This window comes from Symphodus melops (assembly GCF_947650265.1).
Source record: "Symphodus melops genome assembly, chromosome: 2".
NCBI classification, from domain to species: domain Eukaryota; kingdom Metazoa; phylum Chordata; class Actinopteri; order Labriformes; family Labridae; genus Symphodus; species Symphodus melops.
In genome coordinates, this window is record NC_136692.1 from 10,663,929 (window position 1) to 10,684,489 (window position 20,561).

A 20,561-nucleotide genomic window follows, 5' to 3' on the forward strand; every position below is an offset into this window, starting at 1 on the left:
TTTATTTATTCATCTGTTTATTTATTAATGAGGAGGATGGGAACGGTTTAGCTGTGGGCTGCACAGCTTTAAACAGATGTGCATGTGGATACAGTTGACGACCAATACCACCAATGTTATCAAATGTAGATTGCGTGACTTAGTGGCTGTAAAAAGGTGCCAGGTTTGATTTTAGGAGACACTGCTTTCGTGCCCATTAGCAAGACACCAACACTACTCCCACCCACATTCACTAGCTTTTCTACAACTGCCTGGGTAACATAGGCTTTAGAGATGAATAACCAAAATAATCAAATGCAAGTTATTTTCTTTTTTTTCTTTTACTCAACACCTTCCTCCTCGGGCCTCCTCATAAGGCAGGCCATACAGGAGAAACGCTGTTCTTCTTCTATCACATCAATGTTAAAGACATACTGGCTCCTTCACCGCCTGGCTGCCAGCTTATGCAGCTCACTGTGGCCTTACCTGAGAGCAAATGCTAATATTCTATTAGAGTCTAATCAGGAGGTCTATGGAGAGCTGGATGGGTCCCTGGAGCGCAGACTTGCCAGATGTCAGCCCGCCAGAAAAACAGCTCGCCTGCCAACGTGCCCGTCTCTATTTAAATACACACTCTAACGTGCATGCGGGCATACAGGCTCAGGCTTTGATGCAAAACCTTAGCTAAGAAGCTAGATATGAGGAGGAGGGTAGGGAAAAAATATGGGAGTATTTTGAGTGTCATGTCCGGAGCAGAGTTGCTGTTTGTGGGCTTCAGGGCTGGCTGACTGGCTGACTTGCTGAGCGCTGAGTTGGCGTTTCAGCACCATGGACAGATACCTGAGAGGCTGCACGAGCCAAGCATTAGCATTTCTGAAAGCTGTCCTCCACCTTTACACTGATCATTTACAGCACCTGGAATGCATTTGCAAGGGATTATTTTTGGATATTGAAAAAGGCTTGTATGGCTAAAAAACAAAACAAAACAAAACATAATTACACAAGGAATTTACAAATAATTATGTTGATTTGTTTTTCAAAATCAAAAACAAACCACAATGTTGAAAAAGCTCTTCAGTTATGACTCTAAAATATTGCAATGTTATTATTTTTCATAAAACCTGACAAATTTTGCAGTGTCTTGAAAGAGATTCATAGCCTTACACCGAGCAATATTATAAATGCATTTTATTTTAATAAATATGATAGTGTTGAATTGATGAAATGTTCCTTAAAAGTTCTTCGATATTTATCCTTTACCTTCAAACTACCATGAAATGTCTTCAAATTGTAAAGCACTGCTCCATAAAGCGAACACAGCGCAGTATCCGTGACAAATGAAGAGTATCAAAACCAGCGTTATTAATGAGACAGCGATGATGGTTCATCAATTAAAAGATGCTCCTGGTGAGTGCTTCTAATTTCCCCTAAATGAGCCATTCACTTAATACGTTAATAAGAGCGAATTATTAAATTACACATCGAATTATGAAAAGCAGATAATTATGAGGAGCGAGTTAAGCAGTCATTAGCCATCCCTGTTAATTACCGCTGGTCAGGGAGGGCTGCGCGTGAGGGTCTCATCGGGAATTGAAATTAACTTTATGCAGTGAGCCTCGCTGCTGCTTGACAAGCACGAGCCCTGCACACACAGACACAGACACAGACAGAAAGAGAGGCAGACAGGAAGACAGACAGACGGACGGACAGGCTCTCTACCAGACTGCTGCTGTTGCTTTATTTCACATATTTGGCTAAAATCGATCTGGATTCTTTGATAGCGAATCAATGTGGCCCAACACTATAAACACACACACATACACACTGAGCAAAAAGGCCTCAGCAGCATAAATGAAAAAAAAATCGAAGGTCCCTTTTTTATATAATAAATATGTGAAGTAACCAGTTTACCTTAAAGCCACAGACACACGTGCTCACATCATGCTCTATACACGGAAACGTCCATATATGACAAGATCTTTTTATTCCAAACGAAAGGGGCAGCGCTGTTTCCTTTTGTTATAATTACGCCCTCTGTTTTATTTTTCTCACTCCCCTGAACATTTCCCCCTCTTTCACAGGGATGCTGATGAAATTTTAATGAGGCCAGGGACTGTCGGAGCTCCGCCTGGGGACCCGAGAGTAGAATATTTTAACTGTACATTTACGCCAAGTGTCTGCCTTCAAAGACGCGACTGCTCTGAATTAGACGAGCCATAAAGCGAGCGCGCGACACACCATATAACCCTTTATTTATCATCTGTTGGGCTCTATCTACACCGCCAAAAATACTGTGCAGCACCCAGTCAGATCACATGGCTGCTGCTTGGATGTTAAGCGGCAATCGCCATTTGATATTGTCGCCAATCAGTTGTTGTTGATGCAATATTAATCAGCCATCAATAGTCATTAGTTTGTTAAGTGTTTTCCAAAAACTAATCGATGGGGCAGCAGTGGATGGCTGGAAGGATTTGGGTGGGTACAGGATGGCATTCAAAGGAGGAAAAGCCACACTGGATCTGCCAATGAAATAGCCCAATCTCCCTCTCTCTCTCTTTCGTTTTCAGCGCGCTCTAATATAATCGTACGCGCAAAATCGTACCAGCCACGCGCATATTAATAAACAGACGTGTTGAAGCTAGCGGCTGGCATAACACACGTTAAGTTCATATACTGCTTTTTTAACAACGACAAAAAAAAAAAAGTTTTTTTTTTTATATTAGCTAATTTAAGACCGGGTATGTAAACGTCACAAAAAAAACATAACGAAATTACCGAGAATATACTCAACTTTTGAACCCCCCAAAAAGAAAATATTGAAAGTAAAATGCTTTAATATAGCGTAGAAATCAAGATGAATACAGGATACTCTCCAGACATGCGTAGAAAACTCATGCCAAATTAAAAATGTACGAGAAGGATGTATTTAGAGATTTGCTTTGATTTTGGGTGCTTTGAACGTATAAAACATTTTTCATTTTTCAAAATAAAAAAAAATAAAAAATTCAAATGCCATTTGATGTGATAAAGACTGAGATTTTAGGATATTTTAGATTTTTTTTAATCTTAAGAATTTGATTATCTTTTAAACAATAAAAAAAAATCAGACAGTCTCACTTGATTGATAAACTATTGGAAATGTTTCCATGCCTCCATGACTAAAATAGCTCAGGGGCATGATTACGTGGGAGTGCTCAGGCCTCAGTCACCCCTGACATGTGGCCAACACCTACATAATGATTTCTGATGCATAACCAACTTTCTACACTTCCCCCAGTGATTTATGTTTTTTACACATTTGTTATTAATCAAAACTTAAAGGATTTGTTCAATTTCTATAGACTTCAGCATTATAATTATTGCTTTTGTAGATATTTGATTTTTGCCTGCACAGATGATGTCCTTGTGTGAATTTCTGGAATTTATTCTTCAACATGAATCTATATATTATAATGCTTTAGCTTGAGACAGATCAGCATTTACACTCAGCTATACTGTTGCAGTATCTGAGGATTTTTCAGAATTGATCATAGACTGTGTGTTTGGTGAACTACTCAACTTAAAGGTTTACCAGTATACAATAGTGAACATTTAATAATGAAAGTCCAGTATAGCGAAGTTATCCAATAATTGAGCAGAAACCATTTTAGCCACCACCATTATTAATAATGCTTTGCAATACTTTTATTTGCAGCTAGGGGAGTATGACCAAAAGCTGTCACAAAATAAAACAACCCACACTTTTACTATGGTGTGTCCATGTAGGCAAGAGGAAGGAAAGAAGTTCTAGGAGAAAATGACTGCCTGTGAAAAAAAGACTTAAGCAGATTACATCTCCGGATTTGTTTCATGAATGAACGAGACGGTCTGCGGTGTCTATGGAAGTGACCAACATCTTTGTATAATTCATTTTCAATTTATTCTTGAACTTTTGCTCTTTCTACACTTTATGGGAGGGATTTTAAGATCATTATTCAGAAAGGCTAAGACAGTAAGATCTCTATATATAAATGAGGGTATATTTCCTTCCACAACAGTGCATCACAAAACAAATCTTAACAGTGGCAGAGATATCGTCCAGTTTGTCACCTCAAGGCTGATCAGTGCACAGCAAAGACAGCAGGATCATCTTCAAATATATACTCCAACAGATTTTGGTTCACACATTACTGTTGATCTCCCTTCTGTAATTGGTTGCAACAAGACATGATCAAAATGCGCCTCTTTATTTTTTTATTTGCTGAAACATTTGTGGCCAAAAACTTGGTTAAAAAATAAAACGTGTAAAAACTGCCGTCTTTACATTTTAAATTAAAAATAAAGAAAATGAAGAAATACTGACCGAGGAGATTCTTGTTGGATTTAAAATCCAAATAAAAGTGTCACGTTGACAGTGTGATAACATATTTAGTCACAGAAAGGGTGTATTTCATCTGAATCCATGCGAGAGGCTCAGGAAAAACAGACCAGGGACCTTTGACATTAGATTGGCAGATCTTAATCTGCAGATTACTCGTAACGCGTGTGAATACACAGCTATTAACTAAATGTCTTCATCATTTAATTCAGTGTTCTCAGTTATATGTTATGACCTAATGTGTAAATTGATGGCATCAAAGTGCCTTCAGTCATCAAATATTAACAACAGGGGGAGGATATACACTTTTATGAACCACCAGGTCTCCCTACATGTGCTGCCTTTTCACCCTATCTTCCTCTTTGCAGACTCAGAGGTTTAAACTCACTCGTTTTCAGAGGCTGTTTTGGTGTTCCGAATGAGTAAGTTGTAGACCTGCAAGAGATTGGACCTTAATGAGAAGGTGGTAGAGCTGTCTGCTGGATGTGTGTTCATTGGGCTCTGACAGCCGGGCTCTGTTGCAGATCTATTAATCATACCCACAAGGAGTGCTAGTCTCTCTCTCTCCCTCTCTCAGTCTCTCACTCACTCCCTCAGTTTTCAGTTTATACAGAACAGAATCATTTACATAAAGTCCTTAAGGCAAATAACTGTTGGGGGCTCTAATTTATATCTGATCGAAAATTAGCCGTCATTATGCGCGCCATTAGCTGCGTCTTTAATGTGCTTCTAAGCACCATTTGTCAAGCAGCTTGTTAATATCCTTCAAGTCTTTAAAGTTGAGAGCTCATTAAAGACTGCTGGGCCTGCTCTTGATGCCATTTCATAAAATTCAGAGGGAGGGGGACAGAACATTTTAAAGTTTTGAACATTGATATTGTCCAAAATATAAGTAGACAATAGTCTGCTTGTGCATTCTGCTTGCTTTAAAAAAAAAAACTAAAATAAGAAAAACACAGTTTGCAAGGGGAAATGTTTCTGAGATATAAGCTTTAAATAAATGTAGGCAAAACTATCACTTTGTTAAAGTCTAATTAAAGATTTACCTACAATATGATGGCACCAACAGAAACATCTAGTAAACTGCTTTTTTGTGAATTTTTCTTTTGCCCGTGTGAGACCTTGAAATGAAAGCAAATTGTTTTTGGAATGCACAAATCTGATAGGTAAACGGAGCCCTTGATGTAAACCCTGTATGCTGAAAAGCCATCCCATATCTTTGCTTTACCCACGGCCCAATCTTTTCCTATGGGTAATGGGAGTTATGCTGCTTTATTATTGGTTAGAACTCCAGTGTCCTTAGTCTTTTTTCCCCTCCTGCAGTATAACAGATTCCTCCAGGCTAAAGCAATAAAGAGAGTAATTAGAATGCTAAAGACAGATGTAAATAAAGGGAATGAGACAGTGGTGAGGGATGAGGCGTCGAGGTCACACACTCTCATCAAAAACCCAGTTGGTAGCAAATGACACAACGTTCAGTGCCAGAGGCCCGGGGCTACGACTGCAAACCAGAGGACATAATGGACTAAATTATGGCCTCAATGGCTATGCATTGCAAAGCACCAATAAGGACACACACACACACACACACACACACACACACACACACACATATACACAATATCAAAACCCCAAACACAGATCTACTCATGGTCAGATTATATCTATTCATGGGATTACGTAATGCACATTATAGAACATACCATATCAAATCAACATGCTGTTATCAAGCAGTGTGATTCAGTCGTCACTCCCCCTTCCCCACAAAAAGTCGCAATTGACGTTGTGGACTATAATTTTGAATATTCTCTCCAAATTATAAGGATGCTTTATCTTTTTATTTATGTTTTTTTTTTTTTAACTCTGGCATTGTCCAATGATTTCTGGTGTACTTAAAGCTACTCCAAGGAACTTTCCTTTGGTGTTGATTTTGGCGACCCCTGTGGACAAAGCGCTGTGTCTTATTTATTTGTTGATTCTGTCCTGTACATAAGAAAACAAAGACAGTTATTAATATGCTGTCGATATCATTTGACGTAGCAGACCCTGTGGCAGTGGTTGCAGGCATTCAAACAACAAGACAGAAATGAACTGTTTTGTTGCTAATGGTTTCGTTTGCTGTTTAGGTTCGATCATGGCACCAGTCTTTTTTCTTAACCTTCTAAAAGAAATACTCACAGCGGCCTCAATTTGTGTATTTCTATACTTAATCATCATATTCATAGCAAACTAAGGAACATACAATGTGTAAAGTATCATTCTTATTTGATCATAGGAAGAATGAGTGAAGATATGTCAGAGTGTTTCCAGGCAGACCTCAGATAACACCAACCTCTTAAATCTATACACTTAATATTACACACATGAAGAGGGGGTCGGGCTAATTAAAATATTTGCATTATGAAAAATACATCAACTACTAGAATGCAACTGTATTTAACAACATACGACATTAATAAATAAGCAAAATTCTTACAACTATAACATAATTATATATTTATATATAAATAATCATTTATAGGAAGAGGTCAGAAAAGCAGCAAGAATATTGATATTCCAATATTCTAATCTGGCATATTCAAACGCCTGTCTATCTATAGAGTCTATTGAAGGATCTGATTAGCTGAATAAACTGTTCTGATGTTCCTGTAAAATTAAAGGGGTGATAATATAAGGGCAGAATCCTGTATCATGTGTTACACTTTGGACATTATAAGATACGATGAGGATGTTCACATTATACCGTAGCTATTCCTAGAAAGTCATTTATTGGTGCGAATCCACATAGTTTAAAAGTACAGAAACTGAACCTACAGAATACAAAACTCACATCCACTCTGTGCCCCGTTAAACTGTTCTACACACTTAGGATCTGGTGTTGTTAATGAGCCCCCTCTGTACGTTTCCTTAGTGCTTTATATCTGTTCATCTGTCTTTTATGTCCCTCCGTTTGTGAAAGACACAAATCAAGGCCCACTGCACATTATGAAAAGAAACATACAGCACATAGATGTAGTGTAACCCGGAATATTAATGTTAGAGATATTTTTCCTCTCTTGTTGTATTTGTATTATTTTAATTAAAAGTTGTAAATACAATTTGTAGAGCGACGTGGATAAGAAAAAAATCTTCATGCTAGAACTACGGTAAAGATCATTTTATCAGTATATTGATGTATGTTGTGGCAAGTTTGTGAGTCCTCAGAAGATTACAAAATATTTATGCCTTGCAAAAAAATGGTATTTTACCAAATTTGAGAAAACATCAAAAACATTCAATATTGCCTTTAAAGAGTCTTTCTCATTGGAAAGATTGATTGATTATCTTTGAATATGTCATGTATTTGAATAAACCAGTATATATTTTCGTAACAGTATAGCCAGTGTAACATTATATCATGATTTCTCTCGTCCTTGTAGTGCTGACGAGCCAGGGAGCTGGGCTGTGTTTCTGACCTCTAGTCCGAGAAGTTGTTGGCTTAATATGCGTAAAATACTTTATAGCCTTTGTTGTTAGCATCCTCCATGCTATGTTGACTTCGCCTAGCAGCATGCACAGGCCGACCAGTGCATTGCTAACAGTGACCAGGACAACACCGTGCTCATGTAAACATAGACTAGCATAGAACTAAACTGCATGGATTGGCTTTGAGGATCAGTCCCATGGATTGGCCTATTGTCACCAACAACCGAGCTAGCTTTCTGAGCCAGGATCGAACAGATCGGATAGGATCGGATCACTGCAGCCCTACCTCAATCGAGACACAGCGATCTGTGAGGTGTCTTAGCTATGGTGTGGAAAAACGGGAACAAACAGCACAGGAATTTAAAAAATGAATGCATTAATTTTGGGCCTTAATCGCATTGCTATTAAGGAGTTCATGCTAACCGCCCTCATCTAAAAGCTACAGTTTTCTTTTACTCGTAAGAACACAGAGGAGAAAATTCATACCATGTGTCAATGACGTGTTTGAATTTACCACCAAATGTTTTCAACAGTATTCACTTTAACAAGTACAACAAATACAGAGCAGTGACATTAATATGTAAATCTTTGTCCACTTAAAATCACACCGTCTCTTACACACTCGTGTTTCACAGAAAACCTCCAATCTTTCCTCACTGTCACATTTATGACTTTGCCGTATCATTTGTGTGTACTAAAACTGTAATTGCAAGATTTCTGACAGCACTGAAGGCAGCCTTTAATGGCCTTCTCACTGGTACTGAGTGGAGGCTGTCAATCATGCTGGAAATGAGCCATCAGACAAATTGAAGACGGATATTTTATTGTAGAAGACACAGACGTCATTCAAACATAGACTAAGAAAGAGATTCCTACACTTACTACACAATATTTGTTGTAATCATTCTGAAATGATTACACATTTTAATTACGTAAAAAAAAAAAAAAAAAAAAGACAATATACCAAAATATCTTTTTACCAATTTTTAGGCATTATGGTATCAAGAGATGTTTCGTCTTTTTATTGCTGATGACAAAAGTTACACGATCTTGTGCCGCAAATGCTTCATTGGAAGTAATGTCTGTGCAAGTTGGTGCCATCCGTTATATTAGATTATACTGTGCTGTTGAAACGTGTGCTTCTGAGGTGCCTTTGCGAAAGGTTGATTACACTGGATATATTTCACCTGCCGCTCTGGGCTATTATTGCTTGAGATACCGACTATAGTAAGAACCCTGATGGAGCGATCCTAAATGGTCATCGTCCCTGCTAAAACCATATAAAATGATTCAATGCGAGCATAAAGAAATGTTAATGATCGTCAAAGACCTTTGTGTTGGATGGCTCTCCTTCCAGTTACTCTCTCATTCTCATTCTCTGCTGTTCTTTTTATTTCCCTCTCTCTCCGAGAGCAATGAAGGAGTGAGCATGTGCAGATTTCGCAAATCCCTGAGACCATTTGATGAAAATAACACCATTTTATAGACCTAAATGAATAAAAGTCCAACCCCCACCAAAAAATACCCCTGCTGAAACCCCTAAAAGATATCACATCGGCATGCTACTCTAAACTGCTAATATTGACAGTGAGCTGTGCTGGGGAGACGCCTGTGTATCTCAGTGGCTGTGCTGTGAAATGCGGCACTCAGACATAGTTTCTGACCTCTATATAGCAGTGTGAAAGGACCTCAACAGCTGTAAACAACACTGCAATCAGTGTCCCATCTGCTCCCATGTCCCACTTGTGTAGATGCCTTTTTGCCATTTCTTTCACCCTCTGCCAAGTGGCTGCCTCAGGACATCTAACCCAGAGAAAAGAGCTCATTTACCCAAGGAGGAAAGAAGCAAACTAGATTTCTGAGTGGCTTTGCTGACAGGGAAACTTAGTCGAATTTAACCAAGTTAGACCAAGCATGTTCTGCAAAATAAGCCACTTTACAAAAATAGCAGTTCATCAAAATGTGGTAAATTCCTGGGGAAATCTGTGATCTCTGAGAATCGACGGTAAAACCGGAAGTGATTTGTTCAAGCAGTTAAAGCCTGGCCCACATTTAAGAGATTACTACAATATTAACAGATGTTGATCATGTGACCGACCTCACACATAAGGACAAATAATGATGGCTTTAACAGATTTGATCATAGAGTGGATGGGGAACAAGCCCAGCACACACTAACAGCTTCCATTCAAAAACAACCAGTGTCCTGGCTCTCTAAACTGGAAACCTCACAAAATCTCACGGTCAAAAAAAAATGTGGCGGTAGACGGGGTGGAAGAATATGTGAAAATTCTAAAAATGAAAAAAAAAATGAAAAGAAAGACGACAAACATTATGGATAAAGTTGTGGAGACAGTGTTCACATGGGTTGTACATGTAGCAACGTAGCATTAGCTAGGGTCATCACACCTAACACCACAGACTGGCAAGATGGAACCATCAAAAAAAAAATCAGGAGTTTCTTTACTTTAGTCAGAAGGGGGGAATCGCCCAGAATCCGCCTGATGATCTTGTAGTGTGCACCCCGACTTAAGTGGTCCTTACCTCTGTTTACCCGTGTTCAGGGTAATGATGCTTCACATGGATTAGATGGAGTGGTTTCCTGAGCTTCATCCACTTCAAAGGTAAGTGCTGTGACTTCTTCTTTGTGTAGAGCCCACTCAGAGGATCTGTTTAAAATGATACAAACCATTATCAAGTGAGTCTAGAATGGCTGCAATTGGTTGTGTTTGTGCATTGAGTAATATTGAAAAAGTAAACAAGAAATAATAATTTGTATTAATATCAGCCCTCTGGACCTGGTGACTATTGGTATAAGAGAATATGCTTGTCAGAGTTTTGTCATTGTCAAAGGTTTGTAAAAAAATAAATATAAAATTGTGGCTGGAGATAAGTTGTATAAGGGAGACAGTCTTAATCTATCTGAAGCAATGCTGTAAGATTTTTTAGGGAAGGGAATTTGTTGAGTTCATGTCTAGTGTTCAAGAAATCTCTGACATGTCGCTCAAGGAGCGTTTTGTTTTGTGTTTTTCTCATTTGTGCACGTTTTTTTTGTTTTGTTTTTGTTTTTTCCAAGCTTATCACTTCTTTATTCTTGTCACTGAGTGGAGTTGGTTCCCAGAGAGGATACCTTTACCCATTCAAAGTAAAGATAAATTCCTTGTTTTTTTGAGTAATACAGTGTTAAACTGGCCATCTTGATTGTTATAGGGTACATCTGATGTACCGGTATTTGATTTCTGTTGTACTACATGGATTACATAGACAGCTAGTACCCATGGCTTCTTATTGAAATACAGAGAGAATGCTAAACATAGATAGACAATTAAATAATTCCCCGGTTAAAATAAATAATGGACGACCCAGTCCTGGCTAAGGTCTAAGGTAACGCAGCCCGGCCACACTGTGTGGTTTTTATATTTATAATTATAAAGATGATCAAGAATACGTATGCAGCCCTTGTCAGCTCTATGCAGAGAGGTCATTGTGCCTCAATCAGTCAAGGTTTCTCTGTTCTCTAAATAATTGCCTTATGTTTCTATAATGAAAGTATAACATCTTTACAAGCTCTCCTTCCAGGGGTGGGCTGAGGTAAACTTTGTATTCTGTTAACGTAGCCCATGTATAAATATGCCTCACACCAGAGCCCTGTGTGTTATGTGATTTGAGTGGGGGTCAGAGCCACTTGTATTCCTGTGGGTGGGATTGTGGAATTGCCGGAGATTTGATTGGAGTATTATCCCGACATGAGGGGCCCTCCAGAACTCCTATCTGTTGTTCCCCCTACTCATTTACTTTATCAGTGCAGCGCTGTAATATACATAATTCAGACAACCGGGGAATGTCTTTGGGCTCCGAACCACCTGCTGGCTTTTATTAGCTAATTAATGGTGATTTATCAGAGCTGCTAATTTGAGTGGGGCCGCTTGCCTTCAGGAGTCTCAGAACACTGCATGAATTCTGATGGTAATTATGCTTATTTGATGGGCAGTTTGCTAAAACAAAAAGTTCTGTCTTTTCTGCCCCAAAGGGATGAAATTTCTGGTCTTACAAAAGACGACCTTGTGTGATTTTTTTTTTTTTCCTTGTCTCATTAAGGTTTCACACACAGTTCATTTTAATACTTAAATACAAAACAGCTTTTTTTACCTTTTCACCTGTAAATGTGTGTCCTTGGGAAGGTCTTTTATGATGTCCTTATGTTTCAAGTATATTTACTGTTCAAGGATCAGATAATCTCCCAAGGTTTATAACTGGGTATTTGTGCAGCCTTCTGCCAGTGTGTTGAAAGACTAAATACAAGACAAAATTTAGCTTTCACTCAATCGTGCCTGTAATTAATAAGGATTTTTTATTTTTTATTTTAGGTAACACTAACCCACTGTCTCTAAGGGCAAAGGAATGCAAACAAGGATTGCAAACAAGTATAACAATCTAGTCGACAATGCAGACTTTTAGGATGATTATTTTATGTTCTTTTTGTGTTTGGGACAGCTAGTGCTTTCAGCATTAACGCGTTAATAGCACTGTGATTAAGGTCTGAAATTAATGCATTAATCATTTTCAATTGCATGAATTCACTGTAATGTCTTCCTGCAGCCAGAAGATGATTTAAAAGTACTTTCCACCTCCTTACATCAAACATTTCACTTTTTTTTACTGTTCTCTTGAGACACTTTATTCCATTGTGATCTACCAGAAGTTACTTATTTTATTCCAAAATAAAAGCAGTGTTGTTGTTTTTTTAATCCAAACAGGAAGCACATCAAACAGAACTTAAGACACTAATAAATAGAAAATAAAAGCACAACAAAACTGTTTTGAAATACAAAAGGAATTTCAAACATGGACTTAAAATGTAATTCAGTGAGTTCAACTATTGAAATTCAGCAATAAGTTTTGTTTGAAAGCCCTTTAGTGACAAATGGTTAAAATACACGCAAAAAAATAACTGCAAGTCAGCATTTAGTCAACATGTCCTTGATACAGAGTTGTGAAAAAAAGACAGTGATGTCTCTAGTAGCGACATATTCTATGGAGAGAAAAAAAACATTCATAAGGAGCTCAAGATCAAGAGATCACCAAAGACGATGAGTTAATCAGCTGGTGAGCAGGGACATATGAAGAGAATGTATTGTCAGCAATCCATCAAATGGTTGCAGAGATACTTGTAATATTGTGGAAGGATTATCAGACTGCCAACAGCTTCCATGGAGTCAGACTGTGAGGCTGAAACTGAAGCAGATTTTTACAGATGAAAACAGCACATTTTATATGTGAGAGATGGTGGAATCAGAATTTGGGTTTGTAAAGTTTGTCTCTTACTTCCTTCTTAAACTCATCTTTAAACACTGAATATGCGGAAAGGCTTTCAAGAGAATGCTTCATTTCACCTTCTAATATTCAAAACATTTGACAAGACCTGTCAACACAGATCCAGTATGTTATCAGATGGCTGATTGATGTTTTCTGCCCTCTGCGTGCATATCCTTGGGGAAATGCTGTAGACTGTCGTTCTTTGCCAAAGCAGGTTAAATCCCATAAGGCACATTGAAATGTAGAAGTATGAAACACTATGTCACGTCCTTTGGCATGTCAGAAATTAGAATGTGAAAAGAGAGAGAGAGAGAGAGAAAAAATATATGTCTGCCAGCAAACACCTTTTTCCAGATCTTTTCATCCTAATTCAAATAAAATTCTAAAAAGCAGGTTAAATGGTAATATCACACAAGCAAGAAATGGTGCCTCCAGCAACACGCTCCATTAAAAGAGTTTGGAGCAGCAACAAAAAAAAAAAAAACTGAAGTGTCTGCTCAGTGGGAATTGAAGAAGAATCCTGTAAACGCTTTTTGATGTTGGAACTCTCACAACTTCTGAACACATGGGTTATAAAGACAAAACGCATGTAAACTATAATGTGTCTGTCATCGAGTCAAGAGTTTCATTTCATACACTTCTCGTCAAAGACAATAATGTGCTGACGAAGAAGCTCAATTTGTGTAAAGACCTGTTGGACACTTCTTAGAGAGTCGATGAAGATGCCATTCAACATCTCTGCATCAAAGCGGGGATGTGTCTATGTAATCCCAGCACTGACCCAGAGAGGTCACGGCGTGCGTGTTTGTGTGCCGTTTTCTGTTTGTGTGTACACAATGGAGCTCTGGTAGAGACAGGCCACCTCACACCCTCTGGGGATAGAACCTTCAGTATAAAAATACACCATTCACAGGGACCTCAGCAATTGTACCACAAGGAGAAAAGGACCAATCCTTTCCTCTTCGTAACAACACAAACAGGTAAACACACACACACACACACACACACACACACACACACACACTCAAAACTCAAGCTAGGTTTGATGGGGGGGAATGGAAATAAGCGTCTCTGTGCCCATGAATGCTATCATTTCATTCCTCTATTTCGAAAGCTCCAGGGATCTCTGAGAAGGAGTAGAAGCAATAAGTTCACTTTACTGAATTAATGCTGTAATTCTTTATCAGGAGAGCCTTGGCATTACCTTGAACCGGGCTGGTTTTATGCAAAATGGTTTCAAGCCTAGTCCTTTTTTCTTTTCTTTTTTTAAATGATGTACCTAATTTGTTGGCTCACTTTAAATTATTAATGTCTTTTATATTCAGGTACTTATTACGTGTCATAAGTATGTATCTATGGGCTGGGATTTAATAGCATCTACTGGACCTTAGGAAAAGAGCCAGTGTAGGAATGCTGTTAAATATTGATAAGTAGCTAATTATTTGCCTTCTCACCTGCTCTGAGACAACATGCCAATCGACATGGGAACAGGTGAACTGGTCACTGAAGACGCACAAGAAGAAGTTCACACATGAACTCACTGGCACAAGTTTACGAATCAATTAGAAAAGAAAGCTGAGACTTTAACATCCAGGAGATGATACGGATGGCTCTAATATTTCATGATTGTCTCATAATGAAACAAATTCTAACGATGAAAAGGAATAAAAATAGAACTGTGTTGTTACTTGAGGTAAAGCTTTCTTCTCAGGTTTATAAAATGAATGAGGCAGAAATGATTATTTTTGGGCGACAACTGAAACTTATTTGTCTTGTTGTATATTGATATACTTATAATCCACATCCCTGAACTTCCCCACAACAAAAACTGCATTGATGTATTGATTGCTGCTCAGATTTCTCCTATAACAACAACTTTGATAAAATAATAAACATTCTATATTGTGTTTTCTGAGCTTACGCTTTGAGTTTGATGTCTTGTGTGTGTATTATTTAGTTTGCATTTCTTCAAGTTCAGTATTGTATAAAGTTTAATGTTTTAACATCAATATTGATAATCAATTGTCGATGTTTTGATGGTGATAAGAGTTTCACAATAGGTTTCCCTTTTTAAACATGAACAAGGGCTATTTAAAAAAAAAAGTCAATGAGGTTTGAAATATTGGTGAGTAAGAGACGATAGAGGATAATGTGTGTACGTTCATCACTGCAGGAACTTTCACGAGTGATTACTGACCAAATATTACAATGCATTATTTCTCAGAAAATGTGGTGCTATAATTGTGTGTTAATTTACTTTATTGACAAAGACAGCAACGGGAGTTTAGCTTAGCCTTACTTAAATACCAGGGGTTTGACAATGAGTTAGTCCTAACAGTGGGATTCAGGGTTAAAAGGTTAGGCTACAGTGGGTGGACCTACTTCTTGCTGTTGTTTTCAAACATACTGGGAATTCTTGTTTTTTTCTATGAAATGTATTTCCCATGTTTGCATTGTTGTATTCTTTTTAAAATAAAAAATATCCGCCCGAGTCTTGGTGATATTCAATGGAATGTTACCTTCATGTTTCTGTTATGTTAAAGACACAACACAACACAAGAACACGCCAGAAGAGACAAAGCAGTCTATGTTTATGTCATTCAAAGGGACCTCTATGCAACAGGAAAATGTAAGAGTCGGCGCTATCTATGCATCATCTATTCTTCCATCAGTCAGTCCATCAGACATACCACTGAACCATCTGCCAGCCTCCCCCCATCCTGGGCTGAACCCCCACAGCCACCAGCCAGGAGGAGGCTCTCCCGGGGCCTGATGTGCTAATGTGAACCTTTGTGGTGCCGAGCTAAGTGGATAGCTCCATGGTTGAACTGTGGTCTACCTTAGCTGGGGTTTACTACTAAAAAAACACAAAGACATTTTTTAAAAATAATTCAGTCATTGGTCTTGCATTAAGGTGATGTACACATTCATTTAGAAATCTAACAACATAGCAATAAGGAAGTCCCTTATGTGTCATTAAGGTTCTGAATCAAGCTCATTTGTTCTTAGCTGATCAGATTTCTTGCAACTCTTTTTTAGTCCTAAAAAACAAACAAATTAAAACCTTGCAACAGAGCTGAGCATGGCGTCTTCTGCACAATTCAATTAGACATAATGTTGCACTGCAATCTATTCATTTGAGGCACCCAGTGAGGCAGCCAGTGGGAGTGTATTGATTGGAGTGTGTCATGTGTGGAAGCGGAAGAGGGGTGGCCACGCTCTTTTTGCTTAATGGACTGAAATAAGAGAGGCGGGCACGGGCTTTAATTAGGGAACAGTGGCAGGGGCATCTAGACACCGCCCCCCCCCCCCCCCCCCCCCCCCCCCCCCCCCCCCCCGATAGATACTCTGAACCCCTCTCTATAGAAAAAACCCTTCAATGTTTTTTAACATGAAGATACCCCCAAACACACTTCCTATGCATTCACACATATAACAACAGACATGCATTCTCTCAGCCATGCACACACTGAAACACACACACACACACACACACACACACACTAAGACACACAGTAGGAGGGCAGAGGAGAATGGGGGGGGGGTGGGTGGTGGGGGGGTAGGGAGGATGAAAAATAAAGAGAAAGGAGTGCTGGGCTCCCGGGGTCTCAGCTGCTGCTAGGGTGCTGCCTGCTCCTCGCAATGAGTTGCAACTGTCAGTTTATTTTATCTCAGGCTTTTCATCATTGCACAGAGCCCGGTTGGAGGAAGCCACCTGAGAGTCTTAGGAATTTGTTGGCTACAAGTCATTAGCAAACACTGCTGAGAAGCGCTGGGGCCAGAGATGTGCGCCGGGGTACTGCTGCAGACAAGCGTGTCCCTTTAACCCTTGATAGGCTGATTGGCACGGCAGCTTGGCTTTGATGGCGGGATAATTACATGCAGACTGGAAGATGCCGGGCAGGTCATAGATGCTTAGCGGTGCAGGTAAAGAAACAAGGGAGTGATGGGAATGAAGGCATGTGGAGAACATTAAAAAGTGAAAGCAGGTATTTTCTTTCCCTCTCAGTTTGAATGTATTATAAGTAAAGTATTGGTGCAGACTGCACTGAACTCTGCTGCACTCCTATAGTGAGATGGACATGACTCTAACACATAAGTTAAGTATAAAGTATAAATAGTTAAGTACGTTATTAACCCTGTTGCAAAGGTTACTTCAGAAACATATGTATCAATATATATACTTTATATTGAATACAAGTTATGCTGTCAAAAAGTAACTACCTACCACTTATCTATTTCAACTGATTCAGAGTAATGTAACTTATTTAATTTGATTATTTCTATACAAAACTCCTGCAAAGAAAACAAATAACTGATGTGTTTTCTAAAAAAAATACAACAATAAATGTCATATTTCCAGCATGCTCTTTTGCTGGTCACAGATCTTCCTGACGGTGGTGAAATGATTGGCAGACAAGAGGTGATTCATATCAAAACACACGAACCAATCAGAAACAAGGCCCAACATTCAAGAACATGCTTTCAAATCCATGGAGTCCATCCAGGTGTAGAGCCAGCGCTTTGAAAGAAGTGTGTGTGTGTGTGTGTGTGTGTGTGGGTGTGCGTGTCTGACAAAACGACCAGGGATCATAACTTAGGAACTATTACACAGGGCTCTGTAATGTTACGTTTAGTTGAAGATTTGTATGTGCAGCCACCTGCTGATCCCAGCATGATAAATACAGACATGAGGATATTTGACAGAGAAAAGTCAAAGCCGTGTTTTTGAGTCAAAGTAACAATACACTGAACTATTAACACATTACAAGCGCTTTGTGTGTGAAAGTCTGCAAAAAAACGTAAGTAAAACAATATTTCAAAGACTTAATCGTCTCCCTCTCCATTTGTACAGCGGATCTCCGTGGTGCACAAACACACTTATTAAATGCTTTCTTCTATACACGGAGACTCTGCACGGGGATTAAGTAGCAGTGAGAGGTGGGAAAAAAATTGATTTCTGTAAAACTCTAGTTTTTTCTCTTCTTCTCTTCTAAGATGTAAAATCAATTTATCACTCCCCCCCCCCCCCATATGTTTTTAGGGGGTGGAGCTAATGAGCCACTCCCTGCTAAGTGCTAAAGCTAGCTCTTTAACTCAGAAGAACACCAAATAGAGCACCAAGAAGAGACGAAGACTGGAGTAGATCCCTAAACAGACCTTGAGTCCATGGATCAATTAATCCAGAATGGTTTTGAATGGAAAATTGTTTCTAAATTGAAGAAGAGTCCTTGTAGCAGTATGTATGTTTTAAACCAAGACGATCAACGGGTCATTTTTCTGCCATGCAGATGCAAACAATTTGGCGGTGGCGTCGTATTTGGTCATTTCCAATTCAACATCAATTCAACCGCCATGATGGCTGCTGCTCTGGGTGTATCGACATCAAGAGACAGTTCAACCTTGACAAGAAACACTGTGACGTTTTTAATCTCCCGAGATCTTGCGGCACGAGGCATCACACCCTGATGTTTACAGAACCCAGCTCTGGTAGTCATCTGAATGTTTTGAACGGGTTTTAAGGACCGAACCATCTTTTTTAACACTCCTAGAATGTTTCTTTACCTGTTTAGTAAAAGGTTATTTTAAGATCAGAATAGATTAGCCAAAGTAAAATATGGCACCAGTGAACGATCCATAGCACAGGCAGCAATAGATGGACAGTATGGAGCATCACTAATGTGTTCTGTGACCACTGACTTTCAGGAAGAGTTTGGATCACTGAACATGTCATTTCCACTTCACTTACATGCTGCTGGCTGCAGGTACAGTGCAATATTTGGACACATCTGGGTGTGTGAGCACTGTAGGCCAAGCTGTCAGCAGCCTACTGTTATCTGTACAATATATGTGGGATTAGACCATATATTTACATTTACTTTCAAAGGGTAGCGGCTCATCTGTGATGCAACAATGCCTTGGTCAAAGGGAGCAAAGTCTCTGTAGCTGCTTCTATGCTGACATGAAAGAGAACAAGTCCAAGTGGGAACACGGTATTAAATATGGATTCTGTTTGGGTCCCACTTCAGTTCCTCTCTCTCTCGCCCCTCATCAAACTCCCAGCCAGTGTAAGAGTCTCCATGTGTGAATCCATGTAAGTGGATGTTTTTGTAATGTGGAGGCTCCAGTGTGGAGAGAGGATTACCTTGGAAGAAGCCCTATGATTACCCAACAAACGCAAACAGTGGTTGTAACCTTGACCACTCAAGAGTAATTCTTTGGAATGGATGATGGGTGAGGAGGAGTCAAAATTCCAGAGGGTGTCTCTGTGTGTATCTAACCTTGTGGAAGCACAGAGACGTGAGTTTGATAGAGTTATTACACATCTGTGCTTCTACCAATTGTGCAGCTGAATCTATTATCGTGACAGAAACACGGCTAAGCTGAGATTCTGCCCGGACATTTCATCACCTCTGTGTCACAGGTCAGGCAATTTCAGCAGCCAGTGTTTGCGTTTCATTACTAAAATACAAACTTTAAGGATGTCTTTTTGTTTTTCTTAACACCCGGTGTTGACTCAAGCAATGATTAGAGTGTTATTAGTTCTGCTGTGCCCCTGCAAATGTAATTTTAGAAGCAGAGAGAGGGTATTTTGGCTCAGTCAGCCAGCTTCTGTTCCAACATTGTGCAGCCAGTTTATTGTAGTAATAAGCATACACGAAAATAATTAGCCAAGCACATGTTGTATATATGAAGCACAAGGCGGCTCTGTCTGCACTCTGGAGTCTTTTTCTCTTAATGTACGGCAGTTCAAAGAAAACAGACTGTATGGTGTTGTTTTTAAGAGCAGCAGTCAATGGTGTGTTTCATCATAGAGAAAAATTACATTCAGTTTTACAGTGTTAGTTTTGAGTGTTTTTGTTGGCAACATTAATCTTTCTTCATGTGAGGAGTATGTGATCACTTTCCAGGTGTGTCATATATCCATCAGGGATGGGAAATAAGATGCTGGTTATCACTGTAAGACCTCCCCTGACAACTGTCCAATTATGTACATCACACTCCTCCTACTGTTTGCACGAGAAGTAATCAATAGAGGATGTGGCTGAGTGCGCATACATTTTGGTGGACCCAAATGCATGAAAATGTAATCATTCGCTCAGACTGGCGGGGAATCAGATATTGGTAGGAAACAAGTAGGCAGTGGTTTTCTTCGTGAGGGGAGGGGCTGATTAGTGATTGGAGCTCCAAGTTGGATGGTGTGTGTTGGGCAGGTCGGTGGTGGGGAGGGGGGGGGTTCTGTCCTGACGCGGCAAATGGAATGGGTGACAGGTGGAAATGGGAATGAAAAAAAAAAAGAAAAAAGGCGGTTCTCGGTTTCATGAATAAATGTAAACACAGCACCATGCAATTACAGCGGCCGGTCATCTCGTTTTTAGGCTGGGGTGGGGGGGTAAATGTGCGGCTCCATCCCTGCAGGTCCAATCTAATGAAAATGCTTGGG